Below are 14,809 nucleotides of genomic sequence, written 5' to 3' on the forward strand. Positions count from 1 at the left end.
CACAACTATAAGCCTGTACAAACGAGTGCGCAAGCTGATTTATGCTGCGTATACTCTATCGACCACAACGGTCGGTTGCGCGTCCTCACCGGCGCTGACGTCATACGGCCCCTTCAGGGCGGTGAGGCAGGTTGCCGTTGCTCACTGTTAAGAACTCGATACATAAGCGATGTCTACAACCATGGACTAGTTTCGAAAATCTGCCTTGGCTAAAGTAACAGAGCTATGCAAGGTCGGGAGAATTTAAACAGAAACTATACTGCCGAACACGTTCGGACTCCATTGCGTGCTAATATGTGCGCACAAGCTCCGCCCCCGTAGCCTTCTCTTCGTTACAAAGAAAAGTTGTCCACGAGTGTACGAGGTCCTTGCCAGTCCCGTCAACAAGTTGCGTGCCATCTTATGATCATCAGCCTCGTTAAGCCCACTGCAGGGCAAAGGCCTCTCCTATACTTCTCCAACTACCCCGGTCATGTACGAATTGTGGCCATGTCGTCCCTGGAAACTTCTTAATCTCATCCGCCCACCTAACTTTCTGCGACCCCCTGCTGCGCTTCCCTTCCCTTGGAATCCAGTCCGTAACCCTTAATGACCATCGGTTATCTTCCTTCCTCATTACGTGTCCTGCCCATGCCCATTTCTTTTTCTTGATTTAAACGGAGATGTCAATGACTCGCGTTTGTTCCTTCACCCAATCTGCTCTTTTCTTATCCCTTAACGTTACACCCATCATTCTTCTTTCCATAGCTCTTTGCGTCGTCCTCAATTTAAGTAGAACCCTTTTCTTAAGCCTTCAGGTTTCTGCCATGTACGTGAGCACTGGTAAGACACAACTGTTATACACTTTTCTCTTGAGGGATGATGGCAACCTGCTGTTCATGATCTGAAAATGCCTGCCAAACGCAACCCACACCCCATTCTTATTCTTCTGATTATTTCAGTCTGATGATCCGGATCCACGGTCACTACCTGCCCTAAGTAGATGTATTCCCTTACTACTTCCAATGCCTCGCTACCTATGGTAAACTGCTGTTCTCTTCCGAGACTGTTAAACATTAGTTTTCTGTAGATTAATTTTTAGACCCACCCTTCTGCTTTGTCTCTCCAGGTCAGTGAGCATGCCTTGCAATTGTTCCCCTGAGTTACTAAGCAAGGCAATATCAATAGTTACTAAGCAAGGCGTGCCATCTCCTTCAGTGTAAATATCCATAAGCCGTACCTACAATATTCTGCACTTCTATAAAATCATGCAGCTGATGTTTGTTGATGCGCTGAATATTTTCACGAGTAGGTCTTGCCTTCTTCATACTCAGGAAAAGCGATTGTGTGTCGGAATACAGACTGGTCATTCCATTCACGCCTTCATATGTAATGCGCTTGAATAAGTATATGGTCGCCTACAGCTCTTTCCCAACTATTCCAACTTCTCAAGCTTTTTTTTCTTTTCTAGTTGATAAATATGCAATGGGACTGACGCACACATTTGCTTATGCTTTGTTTGAAAGTACATATTCTTTGAACCCCAAATCAGAGTTAACTTTGTTTCCCAGTATTACCAAAGCTCCCAGATATGCCAAAGAAAGAGAGAAAACGAAATGTAGTGGGGAAGGCAGGGAGATGAACCAGGAGAGATTCCTGTTACGTGTACGCAGTGAGCAGTTCACGCTTACTGTTGTTTTTTTCTTCATGGGCGGGAAACACGGAAGTCCTAATTTCTTTTCATTATGAAAACTGAAGTGTTTCAAAAGTGCCTCAGATTGAGCATATGCGTTTGCCCGCTTATAATATATATGATTATTTCCCGTACGGAATTTGTCGATGGGCACGTTGGCGTGGAGTTCCTGAGAACGGCGATTTCGCGCTATAGGCTTAACGGTATAGTACCTATTCCTCGCATGAAAAAAAGAAAAAACATAACAGATTGTCGAAGTGAAATTTCGCAAATCCTGTGTGACTTTACAGAGCAGAGTTTTCTGCACGCTGAAGCTGCCATTCTAAATATTTATTTCGCTTCAGTCTAGTTTAGGTGACGCGCTATCTGGAAGTTTTAACAAATAATGAGCGCCCACACGATGAAAAAAAGAAAGAAACGAGGTTGGCTTCAGTGGCATAGGGCAATGAACACTAACTATAAACACGTATGCCTGCAGTCAACTCGTCCCGTTTTCATTTTTGCGAACGGCAGCCGAGGCTAGCTATTGCGCAGTCGTATTCACACGTAATATTGCCACCTGGCATTGTTAATTTCCGACGATAAAGGTAGTATGAATGACAGGTTCAGGGAAATATGCAGCCCAAGAGATATTGAGAAATCTAGTATATATTTATTCCATTCCAGCTACCGTAAAAAAAAAGTACGCGGCGTTCGAATTGTTGCATTACTTTCTTGCCTCACATTGCGAATAATTTAGAAAGCGCCAAATATAGATACTTCCTGAATTTTTTTTTATCTTTAAGTCTACTTTCCAGATCAGAAGTAAATTTTGTTCATGTGTGCGGGTAGAAGTGTTCCTTTGCCGCGGTCTACATTCAAACAGCTGACTTCGTGTTAGTCATCAGCCCCAACCAGGAGTGCGACCATCCCATATTATGATTTATGAAAGCGTCATGGTAGATACTGAAGCACGGTGCCATTGGCATGCAGTATATGGCGCCACGTTTCGATAACTTCAACAAAATCGACGTGCTTTCATTGCATGCGTTGATATATATAGACATCCTACTGTTGTTCAAGATGGGCACTCACCATATTTATAATTTGCCCCGAAACCAGAATACGACGGTTTGATTTCACAGGTGATGTTACCGTGGAATATGAATTTCATTTTCAGGTCGGCAGCAGAGCAAGTGCATCTGGCGATTGTGAATTGCTCAGAAACTCAGAAACAGTTGTTCTGTTGTGTGTATGTGAACTTGAGAACTGCTGTCACTTTAGTATTTTCGCTACTCCTGGTGCGGCACCTTTTGTTGAGGGGGAGGGGTGATGGGAACTGCTTTCTCAAATATAAATTAAGAAAAATGGAGCAGCTGCCATTGTCTAAGAGGCACCAATGTTTCCTTCCGTACAGTTAGTAAAATAAAATGCATCTCAAACAATATATATAGTTTAAGTGCTAGCACTAAGTTGCATGGGTATTTATTGAAGGCTGATATAATTTAGTTACCGAAGCCATGCGCGACACTTAGTATCAAAACAGGAACGACAGTCTTTAACGGAATAAATGATATATCGCATGGCGCACATGATACGTTACATCTGTTTCAGGTGAATTGCATGAAGAGGTAGATATTACTCGCATATTACAAACTGAAATATCCAGATGGTTAGTACCTAGATAGCTAATTACCTTTTTATTTATTCCTAGTAGTTTGCGTGTTGCAACTCCGAAATTTGAGTCTCGTCCACTGCAGACCACGTTGTTCTGAAACGTTGCTAAATGGTTCCGATCATGGCAGATGAATATTAATCTCGATAAATCTGTCTGTATGCAATACTAAGAAAGAAGAAACCTCTAACGTACACCTATGTCATAGATGAAGAACCATTAAAATTCACTGACCACCACAAATACCTAGGGGTAATAATGGAATAAACATGTAGCAAACAATTTTATGTAAGGCCTTTTCTGCTCTTTGCTCACTGAAACGCTCAATTCAGACTGATTCAGCAAGTATAAAACTAATAGCATATATATTACCATATACAGTTCCTGAATATAGCATTATAAGTTGGTTTCCGCACACGAAGAAATGTATTGATAAATTTGAAGCAGTACGAAAGAAAGGAGTTAGATTTGTGTGCAACAAGTATAGAAGTTGTGATTCGCCTACTGACCCGAGAGCAGGTCTTTTCACATTAAGCCTACGTGCAAAGCTTCTACATCTCAAGTTCCTGTTCCAGTTTTAAATAATGAAGTAAATGCAAATGGCCACCCATTGCTATTGTTCTCAGACACCAGATCCACTAGAACAAAACATAGCAAGCACTTAAAAGAATACAGCTTTCACAGTGATAGATTTAAATCTCTGTTTTTCCCACAGACAATAAGAGTGGAATGCACTACGTGAACACGTCGCAAGTAGTATCGGTCAACTGATATGTTTATCTCAAAGCTAACTAATTGATTTCCCTACTGCCTCAGATAAAAAATGAAATGAATATATCGGTGTGTGTTTCTCATGTCAATGACAGATTGTGTCAAGCTGTTCTTTTTTCTTCTTTTACAATAACATTTTCAAGTGTTTACTCAAAATTTCCAGTATCTTTGTGCATGCAAATCGTTTGCATTGACCTGACTTGCATGAAAGTGTCTTTATCACCCTCAATCTTTCTCCACAATATTTTGCATTCTTACTAACACAAACTTCTCTATGCTTGAAGCCACCGTTATAACTGTACGTGTGTTCCGACCCTGCTACAGCCTTACATATAAGGCTAGCAGTACGTAATAAATAAAATAATTAAAGAATGAAATCGAACAGTAGTGAATCCTTCTTTGATTAATAGAAACCCTTAGACTTGCATCACTTTTATAATGTCCATCTTCCAAAATCTACCAAAAAATAGGTGTGAGTTCCAGTTGCGATATTCTCTAATGTCTAAGAAGACGCTTTTGGGAAAAAGTTAACACTGGCGGGAAGAACGCATGCGGCATAGCGCAAGCGATAGAAAGCGCGCCTGAGAAAATAGGCAAACCGCGCTCCGTTGTTCTGTATAAAAGTGAATGGCCGTATTTTGGATTTCTTTTTGCAGCATGCCGGACGCCACTGATTGGCGAGACCAATGAAGCGCGGTAGATCCATTCATGTGGGCCAATTCAAGGGACATACCACCCTCTCTCAGCATTGCTTATGACTGTCTCAGCGATTCCTCTGTAGAGCGAATCTACCGAGGGCTTTGCCGCAGCGACAAAGACTCACGGAATTGTGGTCGTGCCAATTTCGGCGTTTTCCGCCACCGGTGGCGTACGGCATGTGTTTCTACTGCTAGTGTGGCCATGCGTTAAAGTATTCTGAGACTGAGATGTGAAAAGTAGGGCTAATCTTAGGATTTCTGCTAAACAAATATGACTTCTCTACTGCTTGGCTTTAATTTCGCTATTAGAATATGTTCGCTGTTATTCATATTAAAATGTCATTTAGTAAATGGTTTAATCAGTTACAATAACATTGGGATCTAACATGAGGATAATGTCTGTCTCTTACAGAAATTTGTCTAAATATGTTGAACAACGCAATCTGTCAAAAGCAATTTTTCAAAACTTGCTTGTAATAAAAAAAATGCAGTTTCGTCCAAAATCAACAACTCAATTATCTTTTTATTATTATTTGCAAAATCAATTATTTGCTATCAACAAGTTTTGTTGATAGCAAATAATTGGACAACTACATGAAGTAAGGTACGCAGTTTTATCGGCCTTACAAATTGCAGTATAGGCATTCATTTACCAATTAAATTAACAAGCATGGTGCCATACGCGCACAGATAAACATTACCAGATATCACTGGTTGACCGCTGTCGCGACACTGGCACGACGAAGCCTCGTGGATCGAGCACTTTTTCGTGCTTCCTCTTGCTTCAACGCGTCTCCGAAACTTGAGATTACGCGTCCTCAAACACTACAGGGCAGGTGACTGTGCACATGAAGCGATCAGCCATCTTGGCTCCCTATAACTATTGCATCTACCGCAGGTTATATCCAAGATAGGGCTCGCGAGCCGCGTTTACGACCATAACGTATGCAGCCATGCCCAGCGGCGGCCGGACTAGAGGAGAAAAGGCGCGCTCACCGGTCCTCCTATAGTACGCGCTTGATCATGTGACCGCGTGTTCAAGTCCCTCCCTCCCCCTCCTCCCTTGCGTGCTCTTACTGAACGCTCGGGAGGACGGCGCGCATCAAGCCACCATCCTTCTAGGCTTGCCCTTTCATGCATTCGCTCGCACGCACAGCATAAGGCGCGTGGTTTGCGGTATGACCTTATCGCACTTGGATTGCGACAGAACCTCAAGGTGGCGACACCGACGAAAATGACAGCAGAAATTCGCCTGTAGTGTTCACATGGTTGCTGTCACAATACAAATAAACGAAAACCCGAGGTAAATTGTTCACGTGAATTTTCCTGTGGTTCCATCCCAACATCTTTTTTTTTTCCTTCACGGCCTCTGCTCTAGTATACTCCAACTTAGAAACAATGCCTTTGTGTGGGTGTTTGCGTAGATATTGAACATAAAAAAATAAAATTATAAGCACAAAGCCATACGCAGAGGACCGCCTGAATGCATGCCGAGTAGCACTAGCCTAAATAAGTAATCAGCTGCGCTTGAAGCCGTCGACTGAGGAAAGGCGCCGCCGAGCCGCAAAGTTTTCGGCGCATTTGCTGAGATTGAGCTGCGCTGCTTCCTTGTTTGCAAAGGCTGTCGAAATGCAGAATTTCATGGTGGAGCTGTCAGTGTCGAAAATATAAGTGGGAGGGCTCCACTCGTCATTTTTTCACGCCCACTTCTCGAATAGGCGTTGACATTCTGGTCCCCTTCCTCGCTCTCTCTCTCTCTTTCTATTTTCTTGCGAATGAAAGAGCATTTCAAATGCACTGGCGGGAAAACTTGAAAGAAGTTTCGATTCCTCCTGGTTGACGCAGATAGTTCACAAATCGTTTTGTTTTAATTTTGTAGTTTCGTAGGTGGGAGCCAGCAAGAAGCCGACAGCTGTGCAAGTTCTTGTATTGCAAGCTGCTGAATATTTAACCAGCAGTGTGCTTAGGCCCACTTTTGTTATTCAAAAGCAGATCTTGACGTGGCGTTTCTATTTTGCAAGTAACCAAACGAAAGTGTTGATCATATTGTCCACTACCTCATGACGTGATAAATATTTACATGAAACTCGGCACACTTTATGATTTTATGAATTTAGCCACGCCGACTCAAAATTTGCCGGTATAGTCTATCTGGTTGCTTTTCTTGTTTTCATGCTTACTGCCACTTGCACGTTCGACACTGTAATTGTAAACTCCATAACAACACTGTTTTATTAGTAGCATGTGTACACAATTAGGAAATGACACATTATGAGAGGACAGGCGCGCATACGATGTTTAACGTTTGACACGTGTATTTTCTTTAAAAGATAGCACAAAAATAAGTAGATGCACAAAAAAGTATGTAACATCTGCCTAATATATGCATATAAGTGTACGTTGTGCGTGAGGACCAACGTTCCCGCATTTTGTTCTGTATAATGTATTGGAGTATCGTATTGTCTGTATGTATTGCTTGTACTGAATAATTTATCAATATCTTTATATTTTATGTAATTCAAGGCACATGCTCAACTACGGCATTCTTAGACTTCATTATACAGGGATAAATAGCGTCTATCAGGCGTCATCGCTTCATGATGTTGATCCTTTTTCGGTAAGTAAGGAACTCCCAATAACTTTTAAATATCAAAATCTTAAGCGCGACTGTAGCAGGCCGCCTAAAGCTGTAACTTTGTCACTGCATTTACATGCAAAATGAAGTTTTCTAACAACACAAAACCAATTGAAGGATAGCTTTCAAGTTTCTCAAACTTTAAATTTGTAGGACATCGGGGCCAATTATTTCCGCGAACAATCGAACGCCACACGACTATTCTGTCTGAGAATCAAGTGGTGCTTGTTTACTTCTCGCAAAAACGCGAGTTCTTTTAAAGGGCAACTTTTTTACGCGTGTCGTCAGACGAACACATATTTCTCCTCTGCACCCTTTCTTCCACTAATATTTCCACTTGAACTGACGTCACTTAAGATGGCGATGTTCTTGCCATCTGCAGAACGCCCATACAGCTTCGTCCTCCTGTCCTGTAATGAAGTCACGCGTAATGACTTTTTCTGTCTGACGCCTGTCTTGCGAAGGCGAAATTGCGGTGACAGCGAAATTTGACGGTGCCCCTGGGCAAGGGCTTGGCTGTCATTAAGTTTGCCGAACGTCTTGGGAAGAAAATTTCGATTAACACTCGCGGCTCAACGGCGAGACCTCCCGGTCCCCCTTTCAGTAAGCTTCGTCGACGGCTTATACGACAGCTGGCGGGGCGGTGAAGTAAATTGGTCTGCTTACCCTTTGTTCTCTATTTCTTTTGCTACTTCTGTCCGTACTTTAAAAAAATGCGACAAGAAAGTGTAATCAGCCAACTCATTGTGAACACGCCATTGTTCTGGCTTCAAAGAAATGGCGATTTAAAATGGGAGAGGGAAAATGCTCGTATCGTTGGGCTTGGTGCAATGGTATGGCGAGAATACTGCGAGAATAGCAAGCGGCGTTTAAGATGTCCAATTTCAGAAGGCATATAATGGCAATTTCTAATTCAATCGGAAACTTTACAATTGCGACTGACGAGCACACCTAGCCCCAAGCTGGTTGGTAGGTAGCCCGGTAGCCCAGCAGCAATAATGAGCTGACTCCGAATATGCACATAACGTAAAAAAAACCTGAGACATAACTGAGACAGCGAGAATACGCTTACCATATTATCAACCTACCTACAACAGCGCATTACGCATATTAACGCATTACTTCACTGAGTGCAGCGCCACGCAATTTCTTTCAAATCATTCATGAAATGTAGGGTCGGCCACTTGTTTGCCAGTAGCGCGCGAGCGCTACTGGCAAAGGTTGGCTTACCAAGGCAAGGTTGGCTCACCAGCCGGTCAGCGCCTTGTAACGGCGCGAAGTGTCAGGTCATCACGAGCAAGAGAAACCAGCAAGAGACGAACAAGACGCTCACAGCATCCATCCATCCATCCATGCATGACTGCTCGCGTGGTACTGTTAAATAATCGGTAGACTGTACAAGAATAACTGGGGCACAACGAATAACTGCCGCATCAGAAGCACCCAGTCTTTGAGGTTGTACAAGTTACAATAGCTCATTACATTGGTTAACGCAATTCAACGCTGAGTTACAGCACCTCACAATTCTATTCCCTTTAGTCATGAATTATATACCAACAGAATGGGTGGAGAATACTTAAACAGCTTATGAGAAGTCGTAAGGGAATACATCTACTTAGGGCAGGTAGTGACGGCGGATCCTGATCATGAGACGGAAATAATCAGAAGAATAAGAATGGGCTGGAGTGCGTTTGGCAGGCATTCCCAAATCATGAACAGCAGGTTGCCGTTATCCCTCAAGAGGAAAGTATATAATAGCTGTGTCTTACCAGTACTCACCTACGGGGCAGAAACCTGGAGGCTTACGAAAAGGGTTCTACTCAAATTGAGGACGACACAACGAGCTATGGAAAGAAGAATGATAGGTGTAACGTTAAGGGATAAGAAAAGAGCAGACTGGGTGAGGGAACAAACGCGAGTTAATGACATCTTAGTTGAAATCAAGAAAAAGAAATGGGCATGGGCAGGACATGTAATGAGGAGGGAAGATAACCGATGGTCATTAAGGGTTACGGACTGGATCCCAAGGGAAGGGAAGCGTAGCAGGGGGCGGCAGAAAGTTAGGTGGGCGGATGAGATTAAGAAGTTTGCAGGGACGGCATGGCCACAATCAGTACATGACCGGGGTTGTTGGAGAAGTATGGGAGAGGCCTTTGCCCTGCAGTGGGCGTAACCAGGCTGATGATGATGATGATGATGATGATGAGAAGTGCAGGCCCCTTAAGATTAAACAAAAATACTATAGCGCTATAAGCATATTAAACAATTAAATGCTGAGTGCAACGCCACGCAATTTATTTCACATCAGTCACGGAATATAATTTCAGTACTCGTTAAAAAAATAATTGGTGTATGCAACGTTGGAATAGCCATCGCGCAGGGAGTCCGCACTGTGGGGAGAACATTATGTGGAACATGTCTAAAAGCAACATTTTGATATCAGTAACTCGAGTGTTATTTTGGGGAAATGAATTTGAAAGAACTATTTATTTCAACAAGTCAGAAGAAAACAAACCTGAGGGCACAAAAGACTTTCAGCCTCGTTCTTGCTCTCTATTCCAAAGTACGAGTTGTTCGATTTTTCATGTGCAATAAAATATTTATGGTTTTCTATAGAAATATGTAAACAGAGAAACGGCAGTGTACATATTGCAGCATACTGTACGCCAGCTTTTATGCTAACAAAATATATTTTCAGATTGTAGAAGCTACGAACGATACTTGTCAATTTCTCATGAATGTACGCCATCTGGTTGTTCCAGGATGTATAGTTATCTGTCTAAATTTCGACGTGTTTTACAAACGAAATGGATGTAGTAAGAGTGAAAGTGCAACAAAGACTTAAAAGACCCAGCAGGTTTTTTATCAGGATTTTAGCGGCAAACTAACGGATTTTTATAATGTTTGACGTGTATTATGTTACACCCAAACCAGCCAATTTAGCAGTATACAAAGTTGTTAAATGCATGTCGCGAAATAAGGCCGGGACAACTTAACTCATAGGCTTCGAGGTATATAATACAATTTTCTGTATTTTCTTTTCTTTTTTTGGGTGCAATGCATCTGACAACATAAAATATGCCTTGGTTTACTTAGCACCGAGAAAACCAAATTTATCGGCATAATATTCTCCTCACCGAATATGCCCTCTGCATGCGTGTCACCTACGATCACCAACTAGCCGATATATCTCCTGGCAATATTGCTTCACTGTGAATGCAAGAAAAGTTTAAATGTGCTCTTACGATATGCAAATTAGAAGTTCAAAACGAAACTCGTCATCGTTGACTTGTTGACGGGCTGCACGTGGGCTCGCTTGTACCAGGTGTAGTAGCAGTGCTCAAAATGCAAATGCTTTGGAAGTACACGCCCTTATAAAAATTTCTAGCAACATTTTTTAGACAGTCTATAGACTATTGTTACTAGAACCTACCAACAGTCAATTGAAATCCTACCAGCTGTCTTTATACATCCTAACAACGCTCTAGTAACATCCTAGAAACAATTGGCCACCAACTTTCAATAGAAACATGTTCATAGGATGTCTTTAAACTTCCTACCAATTTCCTATGAACATTTGTCTTTATACACCCTAGTAACATTCTTTCAAAAGAGAAATGTTCATATATTTTCTGTTAACTTCCTACCAACCCCCTATTAACAAGCTTTCTTTATACACCGTATTAACATTCTTTCAAAAGAAAAATGTTCATATATTTTCTGTTGACTTCCTACCAATCCCCTATTAACAAGCTTTCTTTATACGCCATATTAACATTCTTCCAATTGAACAATGTTTGTAAACGTTCTGCCAACTTCCTACCAATCACCTATTAACATTTGTCTTTATACACCCTAGTAACATCCTATCAAGAATTGGATCCTATCAAGAATTGGCTACCGTACTTCAACTGAAGCATGTTCATAGATGGTCTGTAAACATTGTACTAACCGTCAACCAACACAAGTCTTTAGGCTCTTTAGTAACACTCTGGCAATATTTTACTTACATGTGCTTATGTACTTGCTATTGACGTCTTACTATTCCCCTAGTAACATTTGTCCCACATACGACCTAGTAGCATAGTGTGAACATTTGTCAGTATGTGTGAACATGTTGGTAAAAGGCAGTATGCACCCTAGAAGGTGCACGTAAATGGAAAACAAATGCAAGTTTGCACTGAAAGAAGTTTATTCCCACAAAAATATTTACACAGAATTGTGAGAGAAGTAGTAGAGAAATTAAAAGAAAAAATAAATGAATAATGACTTAGTTGATTACGGCATGGCAGCTGTCGCATAATCTCTAGCAAGCATCGATTATGCAAGCTGATGTCTCAGAATGCTTGCAGAATGAACCAACCCTGCACAGAAACAAGATGGTCAGTGTTAACATCATGTTCAGGTTAGCATATCACATACATAGAACAGCTTTTTAAGGTTCACATGAATGATAAAATTGTAACCGTCATCCCTGTTTACTTGCAGAGGAGATGGCAAGGATGGGGCACATTATTCAGTGCACATCCTTTGCTGCCTTGTATTTACTACGTGTTATTAATATTAGGAAAGTGTACTAAATGGGTTTCTCTACCAATTAACTGCATAAATGAGTTACTCACTAAAAAAGTTAATTACATGGTTTATTCATGGTGAAATTTGTAGCACGCACAATAGACACGGACGCAGAGAAGGTGGTCACGCGAGCGCTTACTCAAAGCTGCTTATTTTTGGAAGGAATGAAAGTAACAGCGCCAGCTAGCTGCACCGAGCATGTGCAAAACGTGTCATCCATCTTTATATAAGCAGATTACAGAGCTTCAAGCAGTATACAAGAATACAAATGCTTTGTCAGTGATAGCAAGCAATGGCTGACTGATGCATTTTTAAGCACGCCTTATTATACGGAACGCTTCTGTAATTTGACGTGTTCGTTTATTTTTCTCGAAAACAAAATATCAGTGTCAAAAAATACCGGTTCACAATGACATAGGTTGCAGTGGTTAAACAGGTGCGAATGATTTTCTTTCACATTCGCACTTGTCTATCCAGTGCAACCTATGTCATTGTGAACCGGTTCGCTGAAAAATATGTAATTGTGAACCGTGAAGCTATACGCTAAATATTTTACTGTTTCTCATCCTGTGCAGCCAGAGTAGGAAAGAGCAAAGAATGAGTTCATGATCAGACAATATTTACCAGACCTTAGGTCATTGCGAACGCTGTGAAAACGAAGTATTTGTACGCTTCGTGTTTATAGCAACTTCAAGCGAACCCCATGACGCGGGGCAGCTGAAAAAGGTAAGAAAATCGTTCTTAGAACATTTCACGTCGTTACAGTTCGCGCTATAATAACCTGCCAAAATGCGGCATAAGAAACTGAAATAAAATAACATCAAAATAATATGTTTATGAAAAATGATGAAAAAGAACATACCTTTTATTATAATTTGGAGATAGAGAAAACTTCGGCACATAGCAGTCTTGAGGAACAGCTGTTCGCTATTTGTGCAGTTTAAAACACGGACAGTGCCAATATTAAATCACTTCACACGACACTGCATCGCAGCTGGCAGAGAAGTTCCAGAAACGCTCACATCACGGAACGAAGAAAGCACCGTGGGCTTCGCAAACACCTTGCTGGTTGGCTTGCATCGATGAATTAGCTACAACACAGCATAAGCATAAATAGCAGCAAAAACAGCTAGATTGCTGCTACAATACGCCACGTAACACCTACATCGCTGCGACCGTACCATGCTGGCGTCGCAAAGGAACTGATGGCGATTGTGATGGTCTCCCTCTTTGCCTCGACTCGGCCAACTGTCAAATTTGTGCGCATGCGCGGGGAGGCATGTGACATTCTTTCCATCCACCTGCTTCGCATTGACCGCCGCGGAACTAAAGCCCCTCTGTAAGCCGAAACATGCCCCCCCCCCTCCCCCGCTACCTTGCGATGGTTGACTCACACCTAGACATTCCTCGCCTCTTGGTGAAAGCTGTGGCCGGCCTTTGTGTACGCACCCCTTTCTGGGAACTGCACTTAGAGGGAGGAATGCACCTCATGGCCGAGGTTGAAAAAAAAAAAAAACTGAGAAGGCAGCCGGCTCAATTTTGTTGGGCATTAGGGGCTGTATAGTTTTATCTTTCGAAACAATTATTGCTCTGAAAACCGACTTTTTTCTCGAAATGTAGTATACATAGAAAAATAAAATCATATTGGGTAAATTATGTGGATATTCTATTTTGCGCTAGAGCATCCTTTAGCACTTGCTGCTTTCAAAGACAAAACATTGCTCCCTGGCGCCCAGCGGTGAAGCACATTGTAGTACTATTTTTATAGTCAAATACATGTCCGAACCGTGGCGGCTATGACGTCAGCAGTTTTCAGACGCCCGAAGCACGGCAAAAGCATGGCCTTTGATATCCTGGCTGTTGGTATACGGAATGCCATTATTACGGATGTCATGATGACCCCTTGTCGGAGCTCAAAATTTTGTCGCCGTGTTGTGAAGCAAGATCACTGAATCTTAAGAGTGCATAATTATTTCTTTTCGATCTGTTTTCACACACAGCAAGCTACCATCGCCATAAAGCACATCAGTTGACATAGTTACTTTGCCTTCACTTTGATGCAAGGTCCTATTTCCTTTAATGTGCAGAAGCCGTCGGTAGGAGGCAGGGACGAAAGCGTGCGAATAGGAACGCGTAGAAAGCTAAATTTTTTACACTGTAAGGGTAATTTTTTTATTTTTTCACAGAAAAGTGTTGCTTGCACAGAGTTCAGCTTTTCTTTCTATTCGACCTGTGCGCTTCTCAGGTCAATACCCGCTCTCACTCAGCAGTAGCTGTATTTTGCAGCCTTTTGGACATTTGAGCGGCAACGTTCCAGCGCCGTGTTACCCTGAGTTTCGGCTCTTTTTCTTCTTTTTAACAAATATCATGACGCTACTATGCTGACACGTTCCAGCTTAGGGCGTACTATTTATATCGCAGATTGCACTGACCTAATTATCTCGTTGCAAAGCTAATTGGTGGCATTGCAATAGCAGTGCGTGGTAAGGGCAAATTTACGCTCGAGCCTTACACCACACCACCCGCCTGCCCGCAGGCATGTGGTCGGGTGAAAATTTGCACATTTCGTAGACTGGTACACACACTTCGGTTTACACTGCATGTGCGAGCCCAGTGTATGCCAAAATGTGTGAACCAGCGGGCGAAATGCACAGTTTTCTGCACGACCGCACGCGTCACGGCTCAAGCGTAAATCGGCCTTTAATTAACCAGCCCCAAGGTCGGGATAAAGCTCTGCAACTGGTGTGCGGCGTGCACAGTAGTCCGCTATCACACCGGTCAGGTGGTGTAGCGCAAGCAAATTT

General features: G+C 42.2%; 1 protein-coding gene and 1 long non-coding RNA gene across 4 annotated transcripts in view; one reads left to right on the forward strand and one right to left on the reverse strand.

The window, feature by feature from the left end:
- LOC142582439 (atrial natriuretic peptide receptor 1-like) overlaps positions 1–14,809 on the forward strand; it is a 279,999-nt gene that overhangs the window by 159,859 nt on the left and 105,331 nt on the right. The window lies entirely within an intron of this gene.
- Positions 11,626–12,903, reverse strand: LOC142582443 (uncharacterized). 2 transcript variants are annotated; one of them, XR_012828437.1, is made up of 3 exons: positions 12,868–12,903; positions 12,635–12,722; positions 11,626–11,794 (listed from the first exon to the last, which is right to left on the reverse strand). It is a non-coding gene; the product is annotated as an uncharacterized LOC142582443 (long non-coding RNA). The 2 variants fall into 2 exon arrangements; XR_012828438.1 differs by having other exon boundaries at positions 12,630–12,722.

Source organism: Dermacentor variabilis, chromosome 5 (assembly GCF_050947875.1).
Source record: "Dermacentor variabilis isolate Ectoservices chromosome 5, ASM5094787v1, whole genome shotgun sequence".
NCBI lineage: Eukaryota > Metazoa > Arthropoda > Arachnida > Ixodida > Ixodidae > Dermacentor > Dermacentor variabilis.